The sequence below is a fragment of the Tiliqua scincoides genome, chromosome 5, assembly GCF_035046505.1.
Source record: "Tiliqua scincoides isolate rTilSci1 chromosome 5, rTilSci1.hap2, whole genome shotgun sequence".
NCBI classification, from domain to species: Eukaryota; Metazoa; Chordata; class Lepidosauria; order Squamata; family Scincidae; genus Tiliqua; species Tiliqua scincoides.
The window spans coordinates 41,139,061-41,154,763 of NC_089825.1; positions in this window are offsets into that span (position 1 = coordinate 41,139,061).

The window sequence follows — 15,703 nt, forward strand, 5'->3', positions numbered from 1 at the left end:
CCTACTCATGCGTAAACGCGCGATACGGCTCACTTTCACTTTCCATAGGGTTCCATGCATTTTTTCCTTACGGTTTTTTGGCCATAACTTTCGGACGAAAGGAGCGATTTCAATTTCGCTTTTTGCACCGCACTCCACCGGCCATTTCACATCCAACTGTCTATGGCATGATGCGGTAGCTCCTCACCCCATGGTGTTAGCGCGTCCTCCCAACAGGGCGTGTCACCCCCCTAGCATGCCACCTGGTGCGGCCCGCACCCCCGTACCTCCCTAGCAACGCCAGTGCCCCCACCATAGCATTCAACACTTGCTTCAGTGATGCTGCTTGCATGCTCTCACATTGTGGGGGGGAGGGGTCAGGACTGGGCTATTAGTTACATTGGGAGTGTTGTGGCTTACTGTCCAGGGCGACAAGATATAATGGAGGACAGAGTGTCTTTACCAGGAGTGTCAAACTTGTTTCATCCAGAGGGCCAAATGACATTTATGATGCCTGCTGATGGCCAGAAGTGATGTCATTAGGCAGGAAGCGATGTCATTAAACAGGTTATGACCAGAAATAAGCACTTTTTCTTGCTTAGGAATACATTAGCTGCAAATGACAGAAATGACAATATGCAAATCTTGATCATATTTCAAGATATCTGAGAGCCCAAGGGCTGGATAAAAAGCTTCTGTGGGCCGCATCTGGCCCATGGGCCTTATGTTTGACACCCCTGGTCTATACCAGGGGTGTCCAAAGTTTTGCTGCCGCTACTGCATCACAGATGTGAAACAGCAAGCAGTGGAGGAAGCCCTCATCCCACAGCTCACGCAAGAGGTCAAACAATTGCCCTCACGCTGATAGAAGTTATGTCAGGCCAGTGTGGGCTCCAACAAATCTCTGGAGGGCCAGAGGCTCGTTGGAGACTGGGGGCTCCCTGAGGGCTGCATTGAGAGGCCTTGAGGGCCGCATGCGGCCCCAGGGCCGGGGTTTGGGCAGCCCTGGTCTATACCTTTAACTATTTTATAGAGGAGGGAATTTTGGCAGGTGCAGCTTTTCAAACCTTTCCATATTGAGCTGCACCTGCTTAAATTCCCTTGTATATAAAATGGCTAAAGGTATAGGCACTCTGTCCTCCATTGTATATGGTCACCCTGTTCAAAGCACTACAAAGAGGTAAGCTCTGCCACTGCAATTGTTTTGGGGACGTTGCTCCCCATGGCTATGTTCTCTGGCCATGTACCTCTGGCTCATTAGGAAGGTGCTTTTCAGGTGCCTAAAAACCCTTCTAGGCCAAACGATAGTTGATCTCTGGGGAGCGATTGTTATTTTTCTCCGTGTTGGCTACTGTAAATTGGGCATTTATACCTGAGACAATTAGTGCTCTTACAAATCAATTGCAAGCAGCAGTTGTAAACTGATTTTAATGAGCACACTGTCGCTGCAAAATACGAGGGTTTAGAACAGCCATATTGTAACAGAAGTGAAAGCGAAGCCCTTTGTGCTTCCCGCGGAGTGGATTTTGCAGCTGGGAGACAACAGTATACTCTCCGCCCCACTCCACAACCAATCTTGAGAAGGCAAAACAAAATCCAGGAAACTCACCTTTCATGTGGTCTGTCCTAAAGAATTATGGGCATTCGTTCATTAAAGCACACTTGTCAGTTTATTTAGTATTTAATGTGTTGCCCTACCTCAGGGCTTTTCAAACTGAGGTGTTGCGACGCCCAAGCCTGTGGGCCCTGGCCTCTGCCCCCTTAAGAGGCGTTGGCAGCGAGGAGACAGGGAGGAGGCGGCGGCGCGATCCCCAGGATTGCTCTGCTCAGGGGACTGCAGGGGTTTGGCTGCACTTACCAGAGCCTCCTACAGCCTCCTGGGGGCGCGGGGAGCCCTGTGTGACCTTCTGCGGGGCTCTCTGAAGCGTCAAAAGTGAAAGTGGACCAATCGCTTCACTTTCACTTCTAAAGCATCAGGGAGCCCTGCAGATGGTTGCCCTGCAGTTGTGCCAATGGGGTGTGCGCTGCATCTTGTGGTGGAGGGGCAGTCACTGGGGTCTTCTTAAGGTATGAGAACATGTGTTCCCTTACCACAGAGCTGCATTGTGGCTACACCGGAGCTGGAAAGTTGGATAGGATTGGGGTCACACACATTTAAATGTATATTTATTAATTAAGTCATTGTCATTGCTCAGATAGTATTATATTAACTTCCAGCCCAATCATAACCAAATGCTGCCTGTAGGGTCCAGCGGCACCAGCACAGGCTCCGCTGCATCCTGTGGGCAGCTAGAGACCATGCAGGGGCAGAGAGGGAAGTAAAATAATGTTTTACTCATCCTCCTTCACTCCTGTATGGAGCTGGTATGGAGCTAGTGCAAGCTTGAGTAGAGTGAATGGCGTGCGTCAGAGACAAAACGGGGATTAGGATATCAGTGAACCCTTCCCCACTGATACCCACCTTTACTGTCCCAACATCCCAATTTGCCCACTCCTGCCCCATTTCACGTCCTCCCCGCACCAGTCTGTCTGCCCTTTGCCACCGCTGGTGGTTTACCAAAACTGGTGGGAATGATGGGGTCTGACGCTCTTCGGGCGCTGCAGCCTGTTGTGGCAGCGCTTTTAAAATGGCTGCTGGCAGCCATTTTCCACAGTAGAAAGCCTTTGCCATAAATGGCTCCACATACCCGCCTGATCTAGTTACAATCGGGCCGCTAGTTAGGGACAAAAGCAAAACCATATTTGTTATACAAATCATGATTTTTCATATATCATCATCAAAAATGTTTCTTCAGTGTCTTGATGAGAACTAACAAAATGGGGTTTCTTTTTCCTCCCCTCATATACAGAAAGGGTTTCAGAAGGTGGTGATATGTGGGGCCCTTTTGGGCAATTTTTTTATTTTCTATGGCGGATTCTACAGCAAGAAGGCCCACATAGACTGAAACAGCCCTAGCCAATGACAGCAGCTTGGATGCAATTTTTTTTTTCTTGATATTGTCTAGCAAAAATGGCAATATCGTGCAGGTGTTAACCTCACTCGGAATTAGCTTTGTTTGCTCTTGGTGACAGCTTCCTGCTGCTAAATCTAAATTGGCAAGAAGATGACACCACTGTTGATAACAGGAAAAAGGTCCATTTGTTTTTGTCAAACCAACTGATCATACCTGAACCACAGACATGAAAAGGGTCCACTTTCAGAAAGCATTTTAGACTTCACCAAATCCCCACTTTGGTCCAAAAATTATTCTCTTTGGTCTCAAAAATTGTGAACAAAATGTAGAAGTTTGCTCCTGACAAAGCTTAAAATAATTGTAGTCCAATGAATTGGTAAGCCATCTTGAAGGCCTAAACAGTGGAAAGGTGGGATATAGCTCTGTTCAACAACAACAATGGGGTGGGAGGGGGCATATGATCCAGATCCTTCAGAGCTGGCCCGACACAGAGTCTCTCAAGTCTGCACCAGCAAAAATAACTGGCACAGCCTTGAGAAGCCCCACTGCAGGACTTGGGGAGAGATGATGTAGAGATTTCTGCAGTAATAGCAGAGCACAACCACAACCACAACAGGAGAGCTAAAGGGGGACATGTCTGTAAACACTGTCTCAGAAACATGTTGGAAAGAATACTGCAATTCTGTATGCCAGTGTTTCTCAAACTGTGGGTGGGTCACTAGGTGACTCAAACCCACTAGGTGGGTCACGAGCCAATTTCAGGTGGGTCCCCATTCATTTCAATATTTTATTTTTAATATATTAGGCTTAAAGCTAGCATGGCATGTGACTGCATTTGGGGAAATGTTACAAATCTGTACTTTCAACAGGCTACAGTGTATATGCTTTTAACAATGATAGTCAGTGGGACTTACTCCTGGGTAAGTGTGGGGAGGATTGTTAAAACTCTTCCTGCTTGATGATGTCTCTTCTGGTCATGACATCACTTCCGGTGGGTCCTGACAGATTCTCATTGTAAAAAGTGGGTCCTGTTGCAAAAAATTTGAGAACCACTGGCTTGGGGCTTTCCCTGGGGGAAGGGATGAATGTCCCCTTCCCCCGAGGAGAACTCCAGCGGTTGCTGCAAGGCCACAGGATCCAGTGGTGCAGCATTTAGTATTGGGCTGTCAGGCTATCATCTTTCGTCTGAATTATTTTCTTTGCCCATTGATGACCGTCTTCTTAGAAAATTATTACCCTCATAACGTTTTATGTAGGGCAACAACAGAGGAAAAAATTTTTTATCATGAATACGCGAAGCCTTTTCGGTTGGAATTTCTCAAGCTGCGTTTGTGTGAGTAAGCTATAGATAGTTAACAGTTGAAGAAAACAACACCTGTTTTTCCTTTCACCTCTCACTTTCATGGTGTGTGGTTTTTCTTTCTTATCTACCGGTGCATTTCGTTATCTGGTGAGTTCCTTTTGTCAGTGGTGCTATTCCTTTATCTTCTCAGAGGAATAATACCAGAAAAAGTGGACAGGGTAATTTATTTTTGCTGTAGGGGTTAGTCATGAGTACAGTTTTCCTAGATACGGAGTTTTGAGTCTAATCTGATGTACTCGAAAAGAAGGTTTTTCTTGCTTTGTTAAAATAAATACAATTGTACTCTTTTTTAATGTAGATGTACATGAAAAAGGTTCAGGCTTGAAAGTGGCAGGGACACGAACTGGATATGGTTCAAAAAGATTTGGAGACGGATTTAGAACTGTTTTGCTGTCCTCTTCCAGCTGCTGTGTTCCAGCTGAAAATCTGCTCTTCAGAATAACTGTGGATTGACTCAGCAGCCTCTTGGGCCTACTTACTCAGTCATAAGTAGGGGGGAAAAAACCTGTCAATTTCCTTTAAGTAAATGACTCTTGGCTCAAAGTAATTGAAAAGGTCAAGATATTTGATACAAACAACCAGGGGACAAATCTGAGATGAAGCTAAGTAAGTTATATCGGTATGTAATCTGGCCAAAAATAACGAGGTTGTGGGCCAGTTCTGCCCTTGGTATGGCAACTATTCTATTACTAACCTACTGCTACCATTTCCGCCACTCGAGTAGCACAAGAAGGGCTGGACAAAAGCTAGGCCACATATCCTTTATTTGGTGCCCTTGGTCTGTTTTAGGCCCATCAAGTGATTAAGGGGCCAGTGCTATCCAACTTTCCAACACTGATGCAGCTATGTCAATGGGGCGTGCACTGCATCCTATGGTGGAGGGGCCGTCATGGAGGCCTCTTCAATACAGCAGATTTGGAATTTCTATTTCACCTATAAGCATGCACCGAATGACTGGGACAATCTATCCTTTAACCATTGTTGAACCGCATGATTTCATGTACAGGGTAGCCACAGAGTCCTTGTGCAGGTTTAAATGGCTTCAATCCCAAACCCACGTCATCTCATGCACATCGGCTTTGTGGTTACCCTGTAGAACGGAATGGTTAACTAGTGTTAGAAATAAAGGGAAGAGCTCCAGAGTAAAATATTTGTTGTTTGGAAATGTGTATTATATTGGGAGAAGAATTGTGGGAACACAAAATTACGATGAATAAATGATATTTAACTGGGGGGAAATGAAACATTTTTTGCTCGCTTTCTGAGTCTTCAACATGAAATTAAATTGAATATATTTGCAAATCCCTTGTTTGTTCACAGACAATATGAAATCGTTCTTCAAAAGTGATCTGCCTCTCCTAGAATGCTGAGCGGTGCCCCAAACTACAGCACAGTCCAGGTTTTGATATCCTTTACTAGTTTCGTCCCATTTATTTCCTCCAGGTGACAATTTCTTTTGTTGATGTGGTTTTCTTTTTTTTTCCTCTGCTGTTTATGCTCATTTCTTCAGTTGGATCCATACTTGCTTTTCATCTTACTTTTAAGTTTTTTTTTTTCTCCCTTCTGTTTGCATCATGCTTGGTAATCTAAGGAGGAAAAATGTCTTTGATTTTTTTGGGAAGTGCTGGGTAATATTTCTTGTTGTTTTTGCTATTTGTATTCCAGTTGTACATATTCCCTTTGGACCCAGCACCAGACACCTACAGTGCTTTTCTGCCAGGCGTATAGGTTTCGTACAACATTAGTCCTGCCTGTCATTGCCTGGAAAGTGTAATTCCCATCTGCTCAAGAGGTGGCATTTGAACTTAGAGCAAGGAGAGATCCAGGGAGAGTCAGCCAGTGATTTCAGCTTAATTGGAGGAGAAGATTTTATTCTTCTGCACCTCTTTAAGGGATTTACTTGTTGGCTGGCATTCATATTCCAATCACAGGCCAACCATCTTTGCAGGTGCCGGTGGAGGCAGAGAGCTAATTGACACATAGCTCTTCACTTGGGAGACTCTTTGCCAAGAGGTGGGAAGGAGAGCGGGTTGTGTTTCTGCAGCTGAGCTCAAGCACACGAACGACTTCATGGGCATCTGGATTGTTTAGTAGTCTTCTTCACCATACGTCTTTCTGGAATGGCTTTCTGGGCATAACACTGACAAAGTGCTCTTTTCCTCGACGATGGAAACAATCATGGAAGGAATACCAGTGTCCCAATATATACCATCCCCACAAATATCAGAGATTTCCTCCTGGCTCCTTTAATGAGGAAGTGCACCAAGTTCATTTCAAACGAACTAGGCTTTGGTTTGATTAAAACAGCATATTCATCTCTGTGCAGACACGAGGCAGGGCTCATCCAGAGCCAAGAAGAGGCCCATCCTTGCTGGAGAGAGGAGAACAAACATTTTCACAGTCTAATCAATCTTGTGGAGCAGATGGATACAGTAATTAGTGCAAAAACAATTTTACTAAGAGTATGAACATTTCTACCGTTTATCAGAAAGGGGGTGTAGTCTTTGGTCAATAATTCCCCGATTATTGCAAAAACATTTATACTTGTTGACTAGTCTGTGGAAACTAAGAACATGCTGTTTCTGGCCCAGACACCATTTAGTGGCAGAGGGGCTGATGGTTGCAGCCCAAGAATTTTTCAAAATGCCTGTTTTTCCTCAAGCTCCAAGTATGCAAAGCCATAAAAATATGGATGGTATTTGCAGAGCATGTGTTTATTCCATTGTGCTAATCATCATGATATTTGGGTGCCTGTGACGACAAAAAAGAACTGAAACAAACAAGAGCTGCCAATTCTTGGCAGAACCCAAACCCACCCTTCTCTCCCCCACTGATGATTTAAATACCATGGCAAGAGGCTCGTGTTTTTAAAGGGCCACAACAGAATGCTAACCCGCCTAAATTAAAACACTGGTTTTCAATACATGGGAGATAAAAATAGATTCTGTTTGGAAGCTGCTTTTCCAACTGAATAATGAGCTGGCAAAGTTTCACCAGACATGGGAGTCATTTTTGGAATTAGAAATGCAAGACATTTGCAAAACCATCTATAGATTATTGTCCAAATAATTGCATGGGGATATTGTCAGCTTGAAAGACACTTTTCCTTATTTCCCTCTGTGTCCTTTCTCCCCAGACATTCTTTCCAAAGTTCAGTTTCTTTTGATCAGTATTTGTTCAAATGGCTAAAGATCAGAAAACCCAAATTATGTGTTTCACATGGATAGATGACACCAACATAAATTTGCTAGACCAAAAGAGAATTAATTGCATTGGATATAGGACTGGAAGGGTATTACACAGCATGGCTGCTGGAAATTCCTGCTAAAACAGTTTAGTTGGGGCAAAACAAGGTATATATGTATTTGTTGCTTGGTGAACAGGTTAAAGGTTAGAAGGAGGGTCATGTCCTTACTATATCAAAACATGGCCATGTTCCCTTATCTCTACAAGATAGTAGGATAGATTAGCAGGTGTTAGTGAACATATTTCACAACCACTTTTAAATCCTTCTCTTGAAAATCTCCAGGTGTTCAACCCTTGGGGCAAAGCAGGAGTATTAAAACAAGACACAGCTGACAAAATTGCAAACAGGAGGAAAATCAAGTTTTTGTAGCAATCAGGATGTATAGGGTACTTTATGTGTACATCAGTCTATGTGCTTGCTGGGTTTTGCAACTAACTTAACACCCTTTAATGGGGGGGAAAATCATATTTCACGGAGATGTCACCTGCAGGGCTTCATTTCACAACTGCATGTCCCCTGCATTGCAACAGTAACAGCTCAACTTGTGTAGCGCAGCTGTGCTAAGCTTGGCACAGAACCAAGGAGAACGGGTTGGGGGAGGCGTTATTCACCCAGCCCAAAGCCATCTGAGCTCTTGACCAAGTCCCAGGCAAAAAAAAAAGAGCACCTGCAGAATGCTCCAACTGATGTGTGTTACCAGCCTCCGATGTTGGCAGTCTCGAAGGTGGTTGGTGTTTGAGCTGCCAGATATCTCCAGATGCAGGCTGTAATCCCCTTTGCCTAGACACCAGCCAACTTGAGGACTTGGAGAAACACGGGCAGGGTGAATTTTCAGTAGTCTGTAAAATCAGCTAGTTTGCATCTTGCTGGTTTTGATGCTTAAGAAGGGCTTGCCATATTTCTGGGTGTACTTCTGATTACTAATAATAAATCTTAGCATTTATATTGAGCTTTTTAAGTGGGCAAAGTGCTTCATATGTATTATCTTGAAGATTTCAGTTAAGATAATATTAAAGATAGTATGGTAAATTGTGGTGAGGGGCTATAGACCAGTGGTAGAGCACCTGCTTTGCATGCAAAAAATTCCAAGTTCAACCTCTGGATTCCCCAAGGGAAACTGGGAAATACCTATGTACTGATTATCTGACTCATATTAGACAGGAACCCATGGAATCCTTATAACAACCCAGTTCAGTGAATATTATTACCCCAAGTTGCAAATGGAGGGGCTGAGGTTGAGAGGAGTGACTTGCCTAGGGCCACCTAATGAATTCCTGGCAGAGGCAAGAAGCAAATTAAGAAAGTTCGAATTTGCAGCTCAGTATTTTAGGCTGCAATCATAAACACACAGACATCATTCCACTGCCCATCCATTCATTTATGTGTTTGTTCTTCAAATGTTTAGACCCGCCCTTTCTCCAAAACTACAGGGTAGTTCACATGGTTCAGTTCCTTCCCTCCTTTTTTGTCCTCACAACGATCCTGTGAGGTAGGTTAGGTGAAAGATAATGACTGGTCCAAGGTCACCCAGGCAGCTTCATGACTGAGTAGGGATTTGAACCTGGATCTTTCAGGTCTAAGTTCAACACCACCAACCAATAACACTATCCTAGCTCTCTTGTAGGAACTAACCAGAAGTTTTTCCACTTCCTGTCTAACCCCAATCTTGCTTTCCCCCCTACCAATTGACTCAAGGAGTTACATCCCCGAGTTGAGTCCCATGTCTGCCTGGCTTGTTGAAAAGAAGTGAGAGAAATTCTCATCACCACTTGGTATACATGAAATAACAACCTACCTAATCTAGACTTATGTGTAATTTCTTCTCTTACTGTGCTATCTAAAATCAGTGAAAGCTTAATTAATCAAGGAACTCATATAACTGGGGGTGGGTGAAAATGGTTTTATTTCTTTTCATGGATTTTGGTGTTTTCCAAAATGTGTTTTTTATTCCAAGAGTGCATTTTTTAAGAAATTATAATTATAAATTATAATCACTTTAAAAATGTGCTAGGTACACATACAGGTGGTATGGAGTCAGCAGATTCAGCCACATGCATGCAGAGGTATTAGAGAATATGCAGAGGTGTTCGAGAATGTTGTTGTTGTTTTTTTGGCAGATTTTGGTTTTTTTAATTTGTTTCCTTCTCCCTCCCCCCCCCCCCAAATGTAACAGTTTGATTGGTACAATTCTCATTTTCCAGAAGGGGAATTGAGATAGAGCAACACTATACATGTGAATGAAGTGGATAGAATCATCCAACGTGTCTGTCTTTCAGACAGAACATGATCCCCATCCACAGTCCTGTATTCTATCCATAGGGTCACTCGGGCAGGAAGACAGACTAGAAGAGGCAATACTGCAACAACAACCTCAATCCCTCATCTACATCTCTTCAGGACACTTACTCTAAATGAAGAAAAAAATTCAAATGTCTGACCTAATAGACAGATGACCCTGCATGCTTTCCCTCCATGGCAGTGGTTCCCAAACCCTCTAGGTAAGCTCCTGTGGGTGAGGGGCAAAGGCCACAAAATGATCACTACAACTACAATTGTGCTTCTGCTGGGTGTTAAAGGAGTTTTTAAAGGAGGCAGTGCCAGCCTCCTGGGGAGCCTACAGACTCCTCTGCAGGGCTCCCTGTGTCTCCAAACTTCTGAAAATAGTAAAACAAAACAAAAAACTAGCATTTCCTGCTTTGTTGTGAAACCGAAAGTGCCCAGTTTTGTCTATTTTCAGAAGCTTGGAGGCATGAGGAGGCCTGGCGGGGAGTCTGCAGGCCCCCTGGACTCTCCAGGAGGCTGGCATTGTAATGGGGGGAAAAAAAACCCTTAACCCCCCCCCCCAGCAGCACAATTGCAGCAATCATCTTACTGCCTTTGCCCTACCCCTGTCCCTTAAGGGGGTAAAGCCAGGGCTTCCCTGACTGGGGTGTTTGGGAATCTTTGCTCTCTGGGATGGGTCCAAACAGAAGGAGTTTTTGTTTGGAGAAAGCTTCTGTTAGAGGAAGGAAACTTTTATGTCAAATCCGTTGCCCACAGACCCACCAAGCTTTTGGGCTTTCTATCACCCTTTCGATTTCAATAAAGAGAAATGTCATTTTCAGCCCAGCTGTATCTGAGTCATACAGTGGCGGATCTTGTGATCTGCCACCATAAGTTCCAGACCACCAGTGCAAAAGCTGTGCCACTCTCATGTGTCCAGGGGGGCTGCCATTGCAAAAGGCCAGAGGCCCTGTACATATAACAGTGGTATGCAGGTGCCCCACCAGAGCAGGTAGGTCAGTGCTTGGGGCGGTTCAGGTACACTTTCCAAATGCATTAGGAAAGTGTGCATGGATCAGATGTCTCCATTAAAAGTAATGGGAGAATTCTGGAGGTAAAGAGCTGCTGTGCACATCAGATGCTACGTATCACAGTTGTATCATAGATGGCAGTATCTGTCTCAGGTAATCAGCTCAGTATTGTCTTTTTTTTTTAATGCATCCCATACGTCCTTCGGAACATGAGCAGCCTATTATTTTAACATGCGTGGTGCCTGTCCTTCAATTAGCGTCACTTCAAGTTACCTGAGAGATGGTGCTCTTACTGTTCACTCCATAAACAAATACATTTTCCACTTTCTATTTGGAATACTGTTTTAAGTATATACTTGTTTATGTACTGTTATTACATATTTTTTTTATGTAAAAGTAATGGCAAATATTGACAAAATTATTTCTTTCAAAGAGAGGCAGCAGTGTGTGCTGCATCCTATCATACTCAATGGAAACACCGAGCGAGATGGGAATTGGCTGCAAAGTCTTCCTAAAAACTTACAAAGAAAATGGCAATTATTTTGCTGAAAGCATTAGAATATACATTTGGTCCTTTGCTCTTTTGTTAGCAGACAGATGCTTCCATGTTGTCCCAATGCGCTAAACATGTACATAAGCCTACAATCTAATAGTAGGGGGGAAAATAATGGTACTATTTAGTAAGTCATTTTTCTGATTTTTTTAAAATCACATTCATGTTGCTATTGCTTCTTCCCACACCCATGAAGCTGTGCACTTGCATTCCACAATGATTATAGATCTTGTGTGCTGTCAGAGAAAATTCTAACTTTTGGGGGGTCTACAAAGAGCCTGTTTAGTATAGTGCCGAACAGTGTGATCCTATCCATATTTACTCAGAAGTTTCACAGAACTTCACCATTGGGGAGGAACTGGATGATGAGGTGAAGGCAGAGGAACCTTAGAAGCGAGTGACCATTCCTTCCTCCTGGAATTCATGATACTGAGATGGGGGAAAGCTGAGTGGAATCAAACATGTACCCTGGACTTTAGGGAAGCAGACTTTGGAAAGATGAGAAAAATACTTGGTGAAATCCCATGGTCAGAAACCATCAGAGAGAAGGAGGTTCAGAATGGATGGGGGTTTCTTAAAAGGGAGATTTTGAAGGTGCAATCTCAAATGATCCAAACATGAAGAGGGTATATGTTTAAAGCAACCAGAGTGGCTCCACACTGAACTTTCTGAGAAACAGACACATAAGAGGGACATGTATAGGGAGTGGAAGGAGGGGCATATTGACAAAGATGAATACATACAGACAGTATGCTAATTAAGTGTAGGGAGAGAATTAGGAATGTTCAAGCTTAAAATGAACTCAGTGAGAGAGGTGACAAAAAATACAAGGGTTTTCTTTGCAACAATTGTTACTGCTGGCCAAACACTCCTCCAACCCCCTTTTGTTTTTTAGGATTGTACTATTGCCATCAGTCATCTTCTGTAGATGTTTCAATATGGTTCCGATATATAGAATAGTCGTCCTCTGTAGCGTTCCAATATGCCCCCCCCCCAGGAGAGGGAAAGGTCATGTTCCAATTAGGGGGCCTAGCTTTTTCTGCTTTGCTATTGATGCCCCTGCTGTAAGAGGGGTGTGTGCTATGGCATCCTTGTCTAGATACCCATGCATGTATTTGTGTTTTTGGAGCAGCTCCCGTGACTGGGGATGATGCCTGTTGCTATGCCTTGTGGAGGGCAAGGGGGGGCACCTATAATTTGCCATTCATTTGCCTTGCACCTGCCTCATAACCTGCACCTGCCCCCAACCCCTGCTCAGTTTACCTTGGCAGTGCTTCTCTAGCTGCCATATTGGGGATGATTGGATGCAGTGACTGGCTCCTTAGATGCCACATGGCTGTCACTTAGATGATGTGCTGATGTCTATGGCACACGAATGTCACTCAGATGACTGGTTTCATGGCAATGACACTGTTGTCACAGTGATGGCATGCTGCCACCAGGATGTGTTGGTGATTCTTTGGACACTGGGAGTGTTTTTGGGAAGGCACACACATTTTGCCGGTGTCAGCGTACTGGTGATGTGGCACTGCCAGGACAGACTTAGGTTACGATGGATGTTGCACTGATGTCTGTGCAACATCGATGCAGTGTCTGAATAGGGTAGGGCCTTAAGCTGATAAAAGGGCTGGAATTCATGTTCTGTAAAGGCTAAAAGAGTTGGGCATGGATAATTTGAAAATAAGATAGTTAAGAGGCACCTTAACTAGGTACAAGTATCTGAGGGGCTGTTATGGGGAAGATGGAGCAGATTTGTTCTCAGTTTCTCTGGAGCAGTGGTTCTCACCCTTTTTAGCCCAGGACCCACTTCTGAGAATGACAATCTGTCTGGGGCCCACCAGAAGTGATGTCAGCAACCTGGAAGTAATGTCATAACCAGAAATGACATCATCAAACAGGAAGTGACATCACTGTGATGTCAGAGCCAGAAGATGTTTAAGCCGGGAAGCTTAAAATGGTGATGCCAAGTCTTTGCCCACTTCCCAAATGGTGCCATCTAGGTCTTTTGCCATCTTCCAAGATGTTGTGAGAAGCTGCCGCCAGCTTCTCACAACCCACCAGAAATTGGATCGCGACCCACCAAGTGGGTCCAGACCCACAGTTTGAGAACCACTGCTCTGGAGGGTAGGACCAGAAGCTGGCTAGCCATCTATCACGGATGCTGTAGTTGTGGATTGCCCGCATTCAATGAAAGCAAAAACGAGTCTTGTGTCCCCATAATGACTAACAAAGCATGACAAAATCAAAGAATGTGCAATCCAAACAGCATTCAGGTGCCACAGAACTGTGTCATGTTTGAATGCTAACCTCTGCTAACTGGGTAAGAGGCACTTTTTCCAGGGGGTGCTCCTTTTTCATTTAGCAGGGGAGAGTAGCTGGCCCACCTCACCCCAGCAGTGTCTTTTCTAGTGGCTCTCTGCTGGTGTTCTTTTGCATCTTTTTAGATTGTGAGTCTTTTGGGGACAAGAAGCCATTAGTTTTTTGATTTTAATGTGTAAACTGCTTTGTGAACTTTTTGTTGAAAAGCGGTATATAAATAGTGTTAACAACAACAGAATTACTACCAATTTCTGTGCCCTCCATTTGACTATGGCAGAGTTGGAACTAGTCATATGTTACATATGTATGGCAAAGTAAGCCCCCACGCACACGCATTATCCCTTTTGAAGTATCCAGAGCGCCTGTGATATGTCCCCAAAATTTCACAAAACATCTTGAAGATTACTACTACTCAACAGTCTTCCTGTGCATAGCATAGATCCTTTGAGTAGTCTTTTAAACACCCACCCCAGTTTCTGCTGAGTCACTGCTAGGAATATTCCATCTTCATGAAAGTTATTGCTGCAGCTTCAGGTGAAGAGCAAAGTTCTGCTTTCTTCTGTATGCAAAAAAGTCACATTTCAGTTTTAAAACCATAGGTCACGATCCAATGAACAGCACAAATTGTTTAATGGACCCAAGAGAGCTTTGGGTACGTATTTCTCAAGCAGCAGCCCCCCTATGCCATGTGAAAAAACACTTTTGAAACTAAGGGGACCCTTAATAGCAGTTTCTTGTATAGTTTGGGGTCTTGTGGTTCAAATAAAAAAGCCCCAAAGCCCATTGGGTATTCCCAGTAAAGTAGCTTTTGGAATCCCAGTCATAGAAGGTAGCTCACATAGTGCTTCTTCTCAATATGACTCCTCAATATGACTCTTCTAAAGTCACTCATTGCAGAAGGCCAAAAATCAAGATGCATTATGGCTAAAGCAATAAGGTTATTAAAAAAAATACACTCTTCACAATTAACAGTGTGATAGTTTACTATGTAATTGCTATGCTGTTCAGAAACAGGCTCAAATTGTGTTATTAGAAAAACCACAAATGCAGAATCATAGGAATCTTACCCATCAAGGTCATTAGGCAGAATGTGTATTTTTGCCACTTCTTCACTTTGGGGCTGGTCAAACAAAAAGTTCTGCAAAATGTGGCACTAATGATGTATGCCCAAAATGTCATTCAGCTTTAAACATTTGCCGTAGTACAGATGTTGTAGTGTCTAGTCACATATGTGAGAAAGCAAAGTGTGAACCTAGTGGCACTTCCAAGATAACCTTTTATTTTTAAAACTTCAGCTTTTGAAGCCTGCTGTAACTTCAACAGATGCACGAAGGAGGATTTGCTTGACTTGCAATGAGGACGTGGTCAAATTTCATCCCCTTGACCCATTACCTTCTCAGTCCCAAAGAACTACTCTCTCTTCACCTATATTGTAATTGAGTTGACAAATGTAGGATTGCTAATAAGAGCTTCATCAAGGCTGGAAGATTGCATGGGATGTTTAGCTGGTGCTTAGAATTGCAGTTTCAGGCTGCATTCCTATAACACTTTCTTGGAAATAAGCCCTACGGCATACAATGAGACTTACTTCTGAATAGACACACACAGGATTGTGTGGTCATTCACATTTATAGCAAGCACTGCACAACAAACATGAATTTCACAACCATGTCGATATCTACACCTTCTGCCAATCACTTACATTAGCCTCCAATACTTGCATCAAGGACTTTAACTCAATGGCACCACAGATGCTCTGCATACAGAAAATTCCAGGTTCACAATCCTTGACATTGGCAAGTCGGGAAAGACCCTTCTCTGAAGGCCTGGAGAGCAGTTTCCAGGCAGGGCTGAAAGGTCGGAGCTAGATAGACCAAACGTCTAAACTCGGTACAAGGTAGCTTCCTATTTTTGTACCATAAGCTGGATTCATACGAGTACTCAAGTTGTAACATGTTTTCAGGCTAGCAAGCAAAACATTGCCAAAGGAGACTT